The 16,532-nt window shown below is 41.2% G+C and overlaps 1 protein-coding gene across 2 annotated transcripts in view; it reads left to right on the top strand.

Annotated features, from left to right (window-relative positions):
• The window catches only part of Usp9x (ubiquitin specific peptidase 9 X-linked), a 146,100-nt gene that overhangs the window by 8,402 nt on the left and 121,166 nt on the right, over nt 1-16,532 (top strand). The window contains exon 1 of one of the 2 annotated variants that reach the window (XM_059250624.1): nt 16,178-16,423. The exons of the other annotated variant lie outside the window; for it this stretch is intronic. The gene's annotated coding sequence lies outside the window, so the exon portion shown is untranslated. Of the gene's footprint in view, nt 1-16,177; nt 16,424-16,532 lie in introns of those variants that run through there. 2 annotated transcript variants of the gene reach the window in all.

Genomic DNA, 16,532 nt, shown 5'->3' with positions numbered 1-16,532 from the left:
TCTGACTCCTTTTCCTTTCTGCTCTTCTACCGGCCAGCTCCTGCCTGGGCTTGCCCCCACCTTGCTCCCTCTCGCCCTCCTCTGCTAGACACAGCAAATAACCACCAATGCACACCTCACATTGCCTCCTGTCCCCTTGCCATGAAGTTATTGGTGCAGGAGGCATTTTGTATGGCTTCCAATTTATCACAGGTGACATTTTAATCAAGAATTTTGCTGCTTTTTAACATGGCTCTCCATCTTTCTGACCTCTAATATCAGTTCCCTCACTGCCCACTGCTCAGAAGCCTCCAAACTGCAATTGCTCATCTTATGGCGCTGGGTAGGTGAACAGGTCAAAGGGCAACTCTCCTCTAAACAGTCAGAAACCCTGGCTGACAGGGGCTTTGCTGCTTTCAACAACAAAGTCATCATTGAGGGGAGGGTGCAGAGTCATGGCCATTACAATAAGCTGGAAGGGGACAAAAGCTGCTAAAGAGTATTGGAGTTTTATAGGGGCAGGGTCATGACATTTCTTCTCTTATTCTACCACTGGTCATCTCATCATATGGGCTGGGGACGTGGCTTGGTTGGTAGAGTGCTTGCCTAGCATGCTTAAAATTCTGGGTTCTATCCTGCAGTGCTTATATTGGAGTGTGGGTGGTACACATTTTGTAGTCTCAGTGCTTTGAAGGTGAAGGCAGGAGGATCGTACATTCACAGGTATCTTCAGGTATATATCAAATTCCAAGCCAGCCAGCCTGGGCTACATGAGACCCCCTGTCTGAACACACACACATACACATACCCCAAAACAAAACATGACACTCCTGTTTCAATACACACACACACACACACACACACACACACACACACACACACATCAAAACAAAACTATAATTTCATCATATGGCTACACACACACCAAAACAAAACCATAATTTCATCATATGGCTACATCTCCCTGTAAGGGAGGCTGGGAAATGTGTGCCCAGGAGGAACAGGCAGGCATGGGTGAGGTGAGTAGCTAGTGTCTCTGCTACAGGCACACTGGTGTATTGGCAGTGAGGATGGTGAGAGATGCCCAGACTAGGAGATTATGTTGAAAGTAGAAGCATCAGAATCTATTGACTCCAAGGTATCTGGCCTGAATAATTGGGAAGAATAGAGTTACCATATAACAAGATGGTAGATAATGAAAACTCACTTTTTGGCATGCAGTTTTTGAGATAGCTATAGATATGCACATCAAATAAAGGCAGTTAAATAAGCAAGTCTACCATTCAAATGTACACTCAAAACTGAATATGTAAGAGTAAGGACCCTTGGGATAGGATAGTTGTTAAAGCCATTGGACTCTAAACAGGAACTTGTATTCCTAACACTGAATTTTATTCATTCTACAAAGTACATTTTCTCAGGCCTTTGAGACTGGAACACATCTTCCAGCACTCAGTAGAATCTTCAATTATTGTGATTGGCAGCATCTTCTTTCCTTGCCAGTGGCATATGATCTAATGATGTATCTTATAATGGATGGGACCCTGGGTTCAATGAAATATGGGAGTAATAGCAATAAAAGGCCGATAATATGGAGCACTAACTACTGTACATCAGGTACCATGCTAGTCCTTGCTATGACTATGTTTAGATGTAGTTATAATATAGAAAGGTGAAAAGCAGAGCCCAGAGGTTGTGGAGATAGCTCAGTAGCTGAAGATTTGAGTTCAATACCTAGAGCCCACCTGAAAAAAGCCAGATGCAGTAGTGTATGCTGTAATCCTAGCAATGGGGGGATGGACATAGGTGAATCCCTGGGGCTTACTGGCCAGCCTCTGTAGCCTACTTGTCAAGTTCCAGGTCAGTGAGAGACCCTGTCTCAAAAAAAAGGAGGGACCTGGAGAGATGACTCAGTAATAATGAACACTAGTTGCTCTTCCAGAAGACCCAAGTTCAATTCCCAACACCCATACCAGGCAGCTTACAACCACCTGTAACTCCAACTCCAGGGGCTCTGACACACCCTTCTGGCCTCCAACAGCACCCCCCCCCCACATGGAATATACATACACATAAATAAAAATTGAAAGTTAAATCTTAATGAAAAAAAATGAACAGCTCGTGAGGAGCATACTCAAGGTTGTCCTCTGATTTCCATGTGAAAATAAGTGTGCACGACACACATGTGCATCCATCACATACACGTGTAACCCCTCTCTTCTTCCCCTACACAAAGGCTACATAGTCATGAAAAATCATAGAAATCTGACTAAAGCTTCCCCTATCTTATCTAAAATGTAATTACAACAGTACCTAATTTAAGGTTGATCCCAAGAACTAATATGGGTGCTAAGAGCTGTAGTTAGTACATGATAAACAGTGAATTATTTGATAACCATTGGTGTTAAAAAATGAAAACTGATACATGCATACAAAAAATATGTAGTTATGGTCCTCTACACTTTACTGCATATATTTTATACATCAGAAAAAGAGTGACCATCTTTTTTGTTTGTTTTATTTTAGACAGAGTCTCATGTAGCCCAACTTGGCATTTCTGATCCTCCTGCTTCCTCAATGCTGGGGTTAGATGTAGGCCTCTGCCTTGCTCAGTTTTATGTGAATGCTCAGGATGGAACCTGGGGCTTTGTGTGTTTTAGGTAAACACTCTACCAACTAACTGAGCTATAGCTACAACCCAAAAATCTGTCTTCTAAATAAAAACAGGAGAATCAGGGCCACTGATATTCACTGAAGCATTTTTTTCTTTTCTTTTTTTTTTAATTAAGAAAAATTTTCCATTCATTTTACACACCAATCAAAGATCCCCCTCTTCCCTCCTCTCGCCACCCCCCCAAGTCTCCCCCTCCCAAGCCACCCCCACTCCCCCACAAGAAGGCAAGGCCTCCCATGAGGAGGCACATCCAGTAGAGGCAAGTCTGAAATAAATGCTTTCTTTTGATTAATGTTAGGAAGACAAAAATGTCATCCTTCTACTTTTGTTGTTGTTGTTTGTTTGCTTTGTTTGGTTTTTGAGACAGACCAGGCTGGCCTTGAACTCACAGAGATCCGCCTGCCTCTGCCTCCCGAGTGCTGAGATTAAAGGCAAGGTCATCCTTCTAATCTTTCAATGTCTTTAATATTTAAAATGGGTTTCTTAGACCACAAATAGTTGGATATTTCCTTTTAATCCCCTGGCTAGCTCCCTTCCTCTCTTCTCCTGCTTTATCCCTGTTCCTGTCCCAGCTTCCACCCCATCACCTAGCTTGCTTGCTCTCTCTCTTTTTTGTGCTGGAGATGCAGCACAGGGCACCACACATTTTAAGCCCATGTTCTGTCACTGAGCTACATGCCCAGTTCCTCTGTCTTTTGATTGGTGTTTTTGGACCACTGATGCTTCAAGTGACTAGCAATATGGCTGTATTTCTGTCTCTGCTGTTTGTTATTCCTTTCTGTTCTTTGACCTTGTTTCTTGCTGTCTTCAACTCTTCTACCCTTTCTGATGTTAATTGAGCATTTTATATGATTCCATTTTCTCTCCTTTCTTAGCATGTCAATTATACTTAAAAAGAATAATCCCTTAGGGAGGAGCTCATGAGCCCAACCTCAGTTGAGGAGCTATTGTTGGTTGATGGCTTCTTGGGGAGGAAGAGACAGGTTTTTAAAAAGGGTGTGACTCCTGGTAGGTCAACCATGCTCCAGTGAATGGCCCCACACCCAGGGTTTTATAATCAGCACAAATTGGGCTTGATGGGTTATTTTTAAAAAAGAAAAAAAGGGGTCAGAAAGTTGGGGAGGGGGTGTCAAGGTGGAGTTGTGTATCTGGGAGGAATAGGGGTGATTATGATCAAAGAACATTATATGAACTTCTCAAAGAATAAATAAAAATACCACATATTGAGGGGGGCACAGGGGAGGGAATGGGAGGAGAGGAGGGAGAGGAAACTGCGGTCAGGATGTTAAATAAATAACTAAATTTAATTAATACATTTTTAAAAAACCTATATATTAAAAAAAATCGGGGGCTGGAAAGATGGTTAAGCGGTTAAGAGCACTGGCTGCTCTTCCACAGGTCCTGAGTTCAATTCCCAGCAACCACATGGTGGCTCACAACCATCTGTAATGAGATCTGTTGCCCCTTCTGGTTTACAGGCATACATGCAGACAGAACATTGTATACATAATAAAAAAAAAAATCGGGGTTAGGGATTTAGCTCAGTGGTAGAGCACTTGCCTAGCAAGCGCAAGGCCCTGGGTTCAGTCCTCAGCTCCGGAAAATAAAATAAAAATAAAAATAAAAATAAAATAATAAAATAAGATAAAATAACATAAAATAAAATAAAATAAAGGTGTGAAGAAAATAATAATAAAATAAAATAAAAACTATAAAAAAAAATCCCCCAAACCAGGTGTTGTATAACAATTTTCCCCAGGATTGAAACATTCCATCCTGCAGGGAAGCTCTTTAAACAGGAAGGTAAACAACTCAAAAGAGCTTCAGGAAGTCCCTGAAACTGACCAGATTCATTAGGCCCCCTTCCTGCCAGAGTAAGCAATAAAAGCAGGAAGTAGGAAGCTGAGCTGCAGAGAAGACACTCAGAGAATTGCAAAGAAGATTCTGTGACCAGACCAGCTGCCTAGAAGAAGCAGAAACCAGACCAGCTGCTTGAAAGAGGTTCAGACCAACAGAGGCAACTGGAAAGGACACCATCCAACCTGTTGAGCTGCCTGCAAGCTGTGCAGTGTGCTCCAGGTTCCCAGCTTTGTGAACTGTCACCCATGCTGGAGTGGGCTTTGGTGATGTAGCTGTCTTTGAGTCATTTCTGCTCCTGTAAGTAACCTCTCACCCATACTCCTGTAGGTAACCCTAATAAAACTCATTGGTTCACCAAATTGGACTTTGGCGCTATCCGTACTTTGGTCTGTCATTCTTTCTAGATAATTCTACTAGCCATAAACTTTGTTTGAGAAAAATCTTTATTTCTCTTTCACATTCAAAGAGTAATTTGGTTGGATTCAGAATTCTAGTTGTGTGCCTACCATAACACTTTAAATAATTTATTTTACTCTCATTTGCAAGGGTTCCAAAGAGAAGCCTAATGTCTGTCATCTTTCCTCTTTCTCCTCTGCAGCTAAGATGCTTTCCCTCTGTGGTTTATTTAAAACATTTCTAGAATGAATATGACATTTGATATTATTGATTATGATATCCACATACTGATTTTTTTTGGCGTTTATCCTTCTTAGTGTTTTCTAATCTTCTTGGATCTGTGGTTCCGTGTTATTAATACTGGGGAATTCAGGGCTGGAGAGATGGCTCCATACTTAGGAGCACTGGCTGCTCTTGCGGAGGACCCAGGTATGGACCCAGTAACCACATGGCAGCTCACAACTCCTGTTTTCCTTACAACTCTTGTTTTTACAACTCTGGCTTCCATAACTCCTGTTCCAGGAGATCTGATTCCTCCTTTGGCCTCTGTTGAAACCAAGCACACATGTGCTGTGTATATATTCATACATACCTGAAGGCAAACACATACACACATAAAATAAAAATAAATATTTGTAAATACTGTTAAATTCTCAGCCATTATTATATTAAATCTTTTTGTGTTCTTTCTTTTCAGTTTCTTTTTTGTTTTGTTTTGTTTTGTTTTTTGAGACAGCATTTCTCTGTGTAACATCCTTGGCTGTCCTGGAACTCATTCTGTAGACCAGGTTGGCCTTGAACTCACAGAGATCTGCCTGCCTCTGCCTCCCAAGTGCTGAGATTAAAGGCGTGCACTACCACGGCCCGGCTGAAAGTTTCTTTTTTTTTTTTAAAAAAAGACTTATTTGTATTTTATGTACATTGGTGTGTTGGTGCATGTATGTCTGTGTGAGGGTGTCAGATTCTCTGGAACTGAACTGGAGTTACAGACACTTGTGAGCTGCCATGTGGGTGCTAAGAATTGAACCCGGATCCTCTGGAAAAGTAGCCAGTGCTCTTAACTGTGGCTTAACTAGCCATCTCTCTAGCCCCTCAATTAATTAATTAATTAATTAATTAGTATATTAATTGCATTACTATTTTAGAGATTTCTGTTAGCATACCTTCATGTTCTCTGACGTTTTCCGTGACTGCACACCCAGGCTACAGTTGAGCTGTCAAAGGTGTTCTTGATTTCTGTTACAGCTGTTTACAGAGAGAGAGGAAGAGAGAAGGGGGAGGGTATTTATGTGTTTGTATGTATGTGCGAGCTGGGTATTGAACCTAGAGCTCTGTTCATGCTAAGTCTATAGTCTGTGACTGTCCTACATCTGTAGCCTCCATTTTGATTTCTAGCATTTTCTATTGGTTCTTAGAGTTTCTGTCTGTTTTGAATGTGATCCAGTTTTTCATTAGATCCCTTAGTATATTGTAGTGGTTTTAAATTCCTGCTGATATGACCAGTATCTCTCCAATATCTGAATGTGCTTTGATGCTTAGCTCTTCAGTCTGTGCTCAAGTTTTTTTTCGATGTGCTTTTAATGTTCTTGTTGACAGGTAGGTATGATGTAAAGGGTAAAAGTTGCTGGAGTGGGTGAGTCTTCACTGATGTGGCTGCAGTATTGGGGAGAGGGGAAGGATGGTTCAGCCTTGCACATTATTTAAATGAGCTTGTGTCGCTGGCTGGCTGGATTGGGAATTTGGCATTTGTTTCTTCCCCTCCCCATCTATGTGGACAGGCTGGAGAGGGCTGAAGTCTGGCATTCCTTTCCCTGGTGTGAAAGGTTAGAGGGCCCTCCAGTTTGCTTAGAATGATAACACCCAAGGTGATTAGACTTTGGTAAAGTCCTTTTCCTTGCTTTTGTTAAGAAGAACAAAATCTTCTAAGAATGTTCCAGAATAGTTTCTTCTCCAATTTAGCTGAGAAGCAGATGGCCCCCCTCTTGAAACACCCTCAAAGGCACATCCTCAGAACCTGGTAGGTAAAACTCACCAAATTGTATAGAACCCCTCATCAGCTAGTAGTTTTTTACTCTGAAAGTTCTCCACGCACACTTTGAGCCCTTCATCAATTACAATTTAACCTTTCCTACTGTGGTTCGGACTCTAGCTGGCAGCTTTCTATTCCAAAGCTGCTGCTTTGGTAAGCTGTGATTTTTCTAAATTTGCCTGTGTCTCTTTGTGAGTGTGTGTGTGTGTGTGTGTGTGTGTGTGTAGGTGGCAGCAGTTAACCTTGTGACCTCAATTTTCTGATTGATCTAAAGGAGTTGTTGACTTTAAGACTGTTTTGCTTTTCTGTTATTGTAAGGTCAGGAATGATGACTTCTAAGGTCCTCATGTGCCGGGCCAGAAACTGGAAGTCAGCATTTTCTTATCACTGCAAAAAGATTAAATAACATGCCAAATATTTATCAGTAAAGGACTGGTTTTCCACGATGTACAGCATTCACAAGCAGGGTGAATTGATTTTTGAATTGATCAAAAATAGTCCGTTCTAAATACTCTGATGTGAAATCATGTGCAAAACATTTAAAAACATTTTTAAAGTAGGTGGGAAAAGTGGTGGCACTTGGGAGGCAGAAGCAGAGGCAGGCAGATCTGAGTTCGAGGCCACCCTGGTCTACAGAGCAAGTTTCAGGACAACCAGGGCTACACAGAGAAACCTTGTCTTGGAAAAACAAAAAACAAAAGTAAGTGGAGAAAAATAAAGAGCTGACATTTGTTCAGCACTCCATAAAGTGAATCAATGTTCATTTGAAAATAGATATTCGTATATACCTACTATTTCTCAAAATAAAGACAATTCAAAGATTAGTAAAAAAAAAAAATACATATATACCAAATCATAGTACTCGTATTTCAGTACTATGAGAAATATTTTTGTTTCTCAGTTTTTCAAACTGAACCTAGATGTGCCAAGGCATGCCTGTAATCTCAGCATTCAAGAGGTGAAACACGAGAATTAATGATCCAGGGTCAACCTCAGCTACATAGCAAATTTGAGGTCAGCCTGGGTTACATGTGACCTTATCTCAAAACAAAAAAAAAACCCAAATGTTTTTAATTTTGTTATAGTATTTCAAGAATTAATTTTTAGAAAAACTGCCCATTCAAATAAACGTGAAAGGAAATATGTGAAAATGACATCAGTCATTGATTTCGGTGGTAGAACATAAGGCAGTTTCTCCTCTATTAGCCAGACATTTTGCAATGTCATCATATTCCACTAAGTGTTGTTTGTGTGCAACACATAGAGTTTTGTTTGCTTTGAGCCTCTGGTGCCCAGATGTTATAAAGTAAATGGAAAGCCCTTTTCCAGAACACTGCTCAGGCCAAGCTGCTTCCGTTGGCCATCCCGCTTGTTCCATTGCCATTTGCAGCACACATTTAAAAGCTGACATACGTCACTCTTTCAATAAGCAGTTCCATGTTTGTTGAAGGACTTGACCAAGGAAAAGGGCTAGCTGAGTGCTTAAGCAAACTGAGAGTGAACAGCCAGCCTCCAACAGCAGCACCTCCTGTAAACAACCACCCGGCCTGGCAAAGCCAAGGGCAGAGCTGGTATGGCTGCTGTCCTACCGCTCCCAACCCCCAAAAGAAGCAAGAGGTCTTGAAACAAACTTACGAATGGAAAGGAGACAATGTGGGCTAGACAGCTGACAAGTGGCCACTTGTGTTTTTCCAAGAAGAAATCTTTATCTAAAAGAATAAAGGAGAAGAGATACTTAAGAGCCCAGAGAGAATGGCTGTTTTTAAAATAAAACATACAATGCAGCGAGGCGGTGGTGGTGTGCACCTTTAATCCCAGCACTTGGGAAGAGAGGCAGGTGGATCTCTGAGTTTTGAGGCCTGCCTGGTCTACACAGTGAGACCCTGTCTCAAAAAACAAACAAACAAACAAACCAACAAACAAAAGAAAGAAACAAACAAAAAACCATGGCTCAGTTATTAAGAGTACTGGTTGCTCTTCCAGATGACCTGGGTTCAATTCCCAGCACCCATATGGTGGTTCATAGCCATCTGTACCTCCAGTCCCAGGGGATCCAGCACCTCTTCTGACCTCCCTGTTCACCAGGCATGCATGTGGTACACAGGCATAAAGCAGGCATCTATAATAAAAACTTTTTTAAATGCAATGCTTAGAATACAAAAATAAACATAACCCAAATCCTACTGGTGTTAATTGAAAGGAAAAAAGGGGGCCTCTTTGAATTAGCAAAAAGTTCTGAAATGCAGGATGCCTTTAATAAAATATCACTATATAAACACATTCTCAAACATACGAACTTAGTTAATGAATTCTGTCTTAGAAATTCTGAAATAAGTAGAACTCACACTTTAGTAGCCTGCCGTGGAATTATCTGGGAGACATCTCTTTTAATTGGATTTTTGGCACCACCAGTCTTACTTCTAGAAAGTTCTGTGGAAAACAGAACATTTGGATCATTGTTATGTTATTTCCAAAGGCTTTAAAAAAGCTGTTTCAGTTACTAAGAATGATTTTGGGTCTTAATGATTTAAGATAGTTAAATAAGTATCTTAACATATTTTTCTAAATTTCAAACCAATTCTATTAAGAGACTAGATTGTTAGAAAAAAAAACCCTTATAATTTTGTTTATTCTGTGAATTTCAGTAGTGGTTCCTTCTTTTCTTTTAAAAAAGGGTTTATTTTATGTGTATGTTTTGCCTGCATGTATGTACGTGCACCATGTGCATGCCTGGTGCCATGTTGGAAGAGGGCACTGGATCCCCTGAAACTGGAGCTACAGCTACACCACATGGGTGCTGGGAATCGAACCTGGGTCCTCTGTAAGAGCAGCCAGTGCTCTAAAGTGATGAGTGAATTCCCCAGCCCCAGTCTTTTTTTCTTTTCCCTAGTGACAAAGCAACCATAAAGATTAAGACACTGATCATTTAGAATATCTTATTTTTATTGTGAAAATGATTGAGAGATTCATGTTGGTTTTTTTTTTGTGTGTGTACAATAAACTTAAGAGGCTTATATTTTCAATAGGGAAGACTCAGAAAATCCAGAATATTCTAGATAAGTATGTGAGCTATAACTCTGTGAGGAGCTAGGAGTTACTAGAACGTGCTAGGGTCAGGAGTGAGGCATACTTTTGTGCCTCAATATGATACTCCCTCTCAGACTAAAGAAATAAGTACTAGAACCACACAGAATTACATTATAAATTATAAATAAGAAAAAAAAAACCAAGAAGATGCAATTATTTTACATGGTAGTGGTTTACACAAAGTATGTAAAATAGAACCCTGAAAATTTTAAGCAAGCATCCAAAGAGCCCCATATTCTAAAGTAAAAGAAGTGGCCTAACACTTTTAATGAAGACTAATAGACTCACTGGAGAAATATTAACTGATGCTTCCTGTTGGGAGAGAGCTGAGTCAGCTCTGGGACTCAGCCAGCCTTTTCAGGTTTCAATTTTCGAATCTTGAATGCCTACAAGCTGTCCAATCTCTGGTGATAACTGCATGCTAGCCAAAAGCAGATAAATCTAACACATAGATCACAACTGGAAGTGTTAATTCTTAAAGGAAGCAATCCCTTCTTGTTAACAATGAGAGGATATTAATTAACTGAGGGGACCTGCTATACAGTGTCAACATTTTGAAAAGCTGCTTCTTAGTGAAATAGGTGTCTGTCCCCTGTGCTTTTCTGTGGCTTCTCACATTTGGAGGTCTGGCCGGCTGCAGGCCTTGTGATTCCTCTGGTTTTGTTGCTTCATTCGGACCCTTGTGCGTCCTGCAGAGTTTCCTGCATAGGCTCGGGGCACTCGTCCTTCACCTCCCAGCTTTTCAAGTTCTTTGAAATAGCAAGGTGAGCTGGGTGTAGTGGCCCATGTATGCCTTTAATCCCAATACTGGGGAGGCAGAGGATCTCTGTAAGTTTGAGACTAGCTTGGTGTACATAGTGATTTCCAGGACAGCCAAGGCTATGGAGAGAGACCCTGTCAACAAACAAGGAAACAAATAGAAAAGAAAACAAAAGGAAGAAAGTAAGGTGAAAAGTAGTTCATCTTGTTCCATGTGTTTACGTTGTTTTTCTTGGTTTTTTTTTTTTAAAGGTTTCTAGGAACAACATTGTGTTTATTATCCAGAAGAAGCTATTGAAAAACATGCACAAACTTTCTTTACCATGGACACTGAGTTAGTTATACTTTTTTTGTTTGTTTCTGGTTTTTCGAGACAGAGTTTCTCTGTGTATCAGCCCTGGCTGTCCTTGAACTTGCTCTGTAGACCCAGCTGACCTTGAACTCAGAGATTCACCTGCCTCTGCCTCCTGAGTGCTTTGATAAAAGGCGTGTGCCAACATGTCTGGTTTACTTTCTCATTTTTTATGCAGTTGAGGAGCCCAGCCCAGGAAATGGTACCACCCACACTCGGGTTGAGTTTTCCCTTTTTCATTAACCCTCTCTGGGAAATGCCCCTGGAGACACCCAGGGGTTTGTCTGCTAAGTGATTCTGAATTCTCATCAAGTGGACAATCAGATACCTTCATAGTGTGGGCTTTTATTATTATCAATGTTATGATTTTCCTCTTACCTCTTTTTTTATTTTGTTTTGTTTTTGAGACGTGGTTTCTCTGGGTATCCCCAGCTGTCCTGAAACTCACTCTGTAGACCAGGCTGGCCTCAAACTCAGAGATCTGCCTGCCTCTGCTTCCCAAGTGTTGGGATTAAAGACGTGCGCCGCCATCACCTGGTTTCCCTTACCTCTTTTAATGGGGGCAACTCTGGGCTTTGTGAAGTCTGACACACAATTTGAGAAGCTTTCTGAAAAAACTTTTCAAATTAAAATGCAAAATTAGATACAAAATGTAATGTTTACAATGAGAAAAAGAATCACCACAAATTACAAGTTGTAAAATAGCACAAAATTCAGGAGGGGGAAAATGTGGTTGATTAAAATGTCTTGATTTCTTGTGAATAGTTTAGAAAGCTTTGTTCAGTTTCACAACTTAATATCAAATGTATTAAGGTTATTATGAAATCTGAGACAACTATCCAATTTCATATATGAACTGTAAACTCGCAAGACTTATTTAATAGCTGATTTTAAATATTCTTTGATTTGATAACACTCATTAACTAGCTTGTCCTTGATGCTCTCCTTGTAGTGGCTGTGGTATTCACTGGGGACTGCTGATTCAGATACCAAGATTAAAACATTTACTTTAACTCTCAAGCAGGCACGTATTGGACACTTTTCCTTTGGAACTGTGTGTGTACGCCCCTGAGACAAAGAGAGGATCCAAAGCCCGGGTTATTCTTGGTGTCCTTGCTGGACTTTGTATCCAAGTCCTTGATTGGAAATAGGTTAGTTTCAGAGAAGCGCCAACAGAGCAAAATGGACAGACCATTTTCTAACTTTTTTGTTTTTGTTGTTGTTTTTGGTTTGGATTTTTTTTTTTTAAGAGACAAGGTCTCTTTGTGTAGTCTTGGCTGGAACTTATTCTGTAAGAACAGACTGGCCTTGAACTCTCAGAGATCCTCCTGTCTCTGCCTCCCAAGTGCTGGGATTAAAGGAGTGCACCACCACTGTTGGCTAACTGTTCTTGTAGGGAGAGGCATTTAACTCCTTGCCTACAGAACTTCTTTGAAATTTGTCCTCAGTAAATCCTATATTTTAAGATGTATGCTACTAAGCAGTAAATATACTTAGCAAATATTTTTGGGGTAGAGTGGAGAGGAGACAGAGTGCAATAGGAAATTTTATGAGGAAATGAAATATAGTAAGCTTCTGTTTTGATAGCAAAGAACCAGGAAGTTAAAAAAAAATTACAGTCTTCAGCCTGAAAGGACAACTGTTAGAAAAGAGAAACCAAAACAAAGGAAGTGAGAAGGGCTGGACTACAGTGTGTTTTCATCTCAGTTGTGCTGTGGTGTTGAATTTGCTCTCTTAACCCAGCACTGTTCATTTCCTGTCCCGTGAACTGAAGGGAAGCTGTCTAAGTGGGCAGTCCTGTAGCCACACCCACCCTGGGAGCCAGGTGTACACTTACTTACCCCTGGAGAGTTGCTGGACAAGAGTTAAACTGGAACTGCTGGTAAGGGTGTAATACAGCAATTCCCATAGGAAATTACCAGTATTTGGAGTTGTTTCCTCTTTGGATGGGGGTGGGAGAGCGCTGAGGATTGACTCTGGAGCCTCACTTTACTAAGCATTATTGAGCTTTTACCCTCAAAAAACTCATAGTGAAACATACATAGCGTTTACCATTCTAATTAAGTGAAATGCATTGTTCTGTGGCATTAAGTACATTAGCAGTATTGTACAACCATCACCATTTCCCACCGCCCAAACTTTTTTTGTCATCTCCCTAGAAATCTTGTGTCCCTTAAACCATACCTCCTATCCTCCTCCCCCTTCCAGATCCTCTATCCTCCTCCCCCTTCCGGATCCTCTATCCTCCTCACCCTTCCAGATCCTCTATCCTCCTCCCCCTTCCGGATCCAGTATCCTCTATTCTACTTTATCTCTATGAACTTGTCCACTCTAGGGATCACACAGAAGTGAAATCATATGGGAGCTTCTGTGTCTGGCTTATTTTACTTAGAAGGTTCCCAGGTTCATATGTCTTCTAGTGTCTACCAAGAGTCTCATTCCTTTTTGTGTATGTCTACCACATTTTATCCATTCATCTGCTCAATATTTGGGTCATTTCTATATTTTGTCTATTGTGACTAATGCTGCTATGAATGTTGGTGTACAAGCATTTGCTTGGGTCCCTGCTTTCAATTCTTTAGGCTTTACCTAAGAGTAGAATCTGCTGGGTCATATGGTAATGTTTATCTTTTTGAGGACCAGCCCTATTGGCTTTCAGTAGCAGCTGCACCATTTTAGTTTTCCACCAGCAAGGTAGAATTTCAATTTCTCTGCATCTGGGTTTACACTTGTTATCTCTTTGCATTTTCTGCAATAGTCTTTCTAATGACTATGAAGTGTTATCTCATATGGCTTTGATTGCATTTCTCTAGTGAATGGTGATATTAAGTATTTTTTTCATGTATTTATTGGCCATTCATATATTTGATGAATGAACTCAAATCCTTTGCCTATTTTTTATTTTTTTATTTTTTTGAGACAGGGTTTTTCTGTGTAGCTTTGCGCCTTTCCTGGAACTTACTCTGTAGCCCAGGCTGGCCTGGAACACACAGACATCCGCCTGGCTCTGCCTCCCAAAAAAGTGCTGGAATTAAAGGCGTGTGCCACCACTGCCCGGCTACCTTTGCCTATTTTTATTTTTAAATTTTAATATTATTATTTTTTGAGATAAGAGTCTGACTATATAGCCTAGGCTGGACTCAAACTGAAGATTCTTTTGACTGCCTCTGCCTCCAGAGTGCTGGGATTACAGGCAATGGCTCCTTTACACCCAGTTTTCTTTGCTTATTTTTACAATTTTAAAATTGTGTGTGTGTGTGTGTGTGTGTGTGTGTGTGTGTGAGAGAGAGAGAGAGAGAGAGAGAGAGAGAGAGAGAGAGAGAGGGAATGTGTTCGTTATTGTATGTTAGGTTCAAAGGCTTGAGCATATGCAAGTAAGAGGTCAGAGGACAACTTGCAGGAAACATACTCCGTCCACTATGAGTGTTCCAAGGATCAAACTCAGGTTGTTTGGCTTGACAGCAAGCACTTCTACCTCCAGAGACATCCCACCATCCCCTTTTGCTTATTTTTATATTGAAGGGTTGTGTTTATTTGTTTTGCTGTAGAGCTGGTTTTTTATACATATTGTGAATTTTAATTCCATATTAGATTAATGATTTACAGAGATCTTTTAAAACATTCTGTAGTTTACCTTTTTACTTTGTTGATTATTATTTTAAATTGACACATAGTAATCATAAATGTTCATAGGGTATAATGTGATAGTATTTTTTTAGAAGATTGGGGGAAGTAGACAGATCTCTAGCCTCAGTCTTACTAAAACATGTATTAGTTTTATTACATGTATTAATTTTATACAAACAATATTGCACATATTAAGAGTTATAAGGACTATAAATAATGTGTTTGGGGGCACACTATTAGTTTTTGTAGTTAAGACTTTATAGTCTTGTGTTACATAGAGAAATGGTTTAAAAAATTAAACAGGGACGTGCTGTCACTTAAATTCTTTGGGATTCCATTTAAAACACTCCTTTATTAGAAATGCATTTATTGCCGGGCGGTGGTGGCGCACGCCTTTAATCCCAGCACTCGGGAGGCAGAGCCAGGCAGATCTCTGTGAGTTCGAGGCCAGCCTGGGCTACCAAGTGAGTTCCAGGAAAGGCGCAAAGCTACACAGAGAAACCCTGTCTCGAAAAACCAAAAAAAAAAAAAAAAAAAAAAAAAGAAAAGAAATGCATTTATTTATAGCATAAATTCAACAATCCTATACAACAAAATATTTTATAGGATTTTGTTAAGATTTTACATTGGAGTTGCTGCCCACAAGCATTTTTAAGTCAAAATGAAATGTGAGATAGTTCAGTAATTGTATTTATTCCCTCTTCATTTGTACATTTTAGGTAAACTATAGAATTGTTTCAAACCCCCCTTCCCTCCGTTTGAGATTGCCCTGATAAATTTTTCCTCTGCAGCCTGCACTTTGGATTCTCAATATGCAGAAAATAGTCCCTGACGCAGCGGATGGGTTCGTAAGTCCCTTCCGGGTTCTCAAATTGAATGGCGCTAGTATGGCAATCTAAGTTCATTTTGCTACATTTAATATACCGAGTAGATATGCTGTCCGGTACGATGTACAATTTTTGTCTTTAATGTTTTAAGGAGTCCTGTGTCCAAATGTCCTCGTTCCCAGACAGTGTGCCTTTAAGGCTGAGGAAATGCTTTCAGGTACTGATGCTGCAGGACCGTGTGAATGAGCTGCTTAAAGCGCCTCCTTCAAAGAGTGGGAAGGAGGCCCCTACTCTGAAGGGGTTCTAGCCACACCTTCCTCCTATCGGCAGGGAGCAGGTGGCTAAACCCTCGGGACCTGGCACCACTGCTCGGTGGCCTGTCCCGTCCTCGGGTCACGTGATGTGGGTCAGCTGCGCAGTCAGGACCCTCGTTCGAGGCGGCTGCATCCGCCTAGCACTGGGACCCAGGAATCTCATTTCTCGGTCCCTCTTCCCCAACCATCCCGGAAAAGGGGGAGGCTGGTGATGTCATCATCCGGGCACTCAGTGGCGGGGCCACGGTTCACAATGGAACAAAAACAAGCAGCCCTAGTCAAACTAGGCGACGCGGCTGCAAGCTCAAGTGCTTAACCCCCTCCTGTCCACATCCCCGCCACTCCCAGTCCCTTCGCCCGCTCCGCATGCCAGAACTCGGGCGTCCTTCCCTTCCCCCACCTCTTTTCTAGAGCTTTCTGCGGCTGCTGTCAGCTCTCGGCCGGATCCCCTCGCTGAAGGGTATGAAAGAGCCTCTGGCCCTCACATGACCCCCCTAGAGGGGCCGTCCGGAAGCCTGGGTACGGCCGAACAATCCTTCCCCGGCATTGTCTTCCCCTCCCCCACCCAGTTTGCCGAGTTCCAGGCGTCCATCGCCTTGTCCCGCCCCCTAGCGACGCGCGGCGTTCC

This window comes from Peromyscus eremicus, chromosome X (genome assembly GCF_949786415.1).
Source record: "Peromyscus eremicus chromosome X, PerEre_H2_v1, whole genome shotgun sequence".
Taxonomy (NCBI): domain Eukaryota; kingdom Metazoa; phylum Chordata; class Mammalia; order Rodentia; family Cricetidae; genus Peromyscus; species Peromyscus eremicus.
This window is presented reverse-complemented; position numbering and strand designations above follow the sequence as displayed.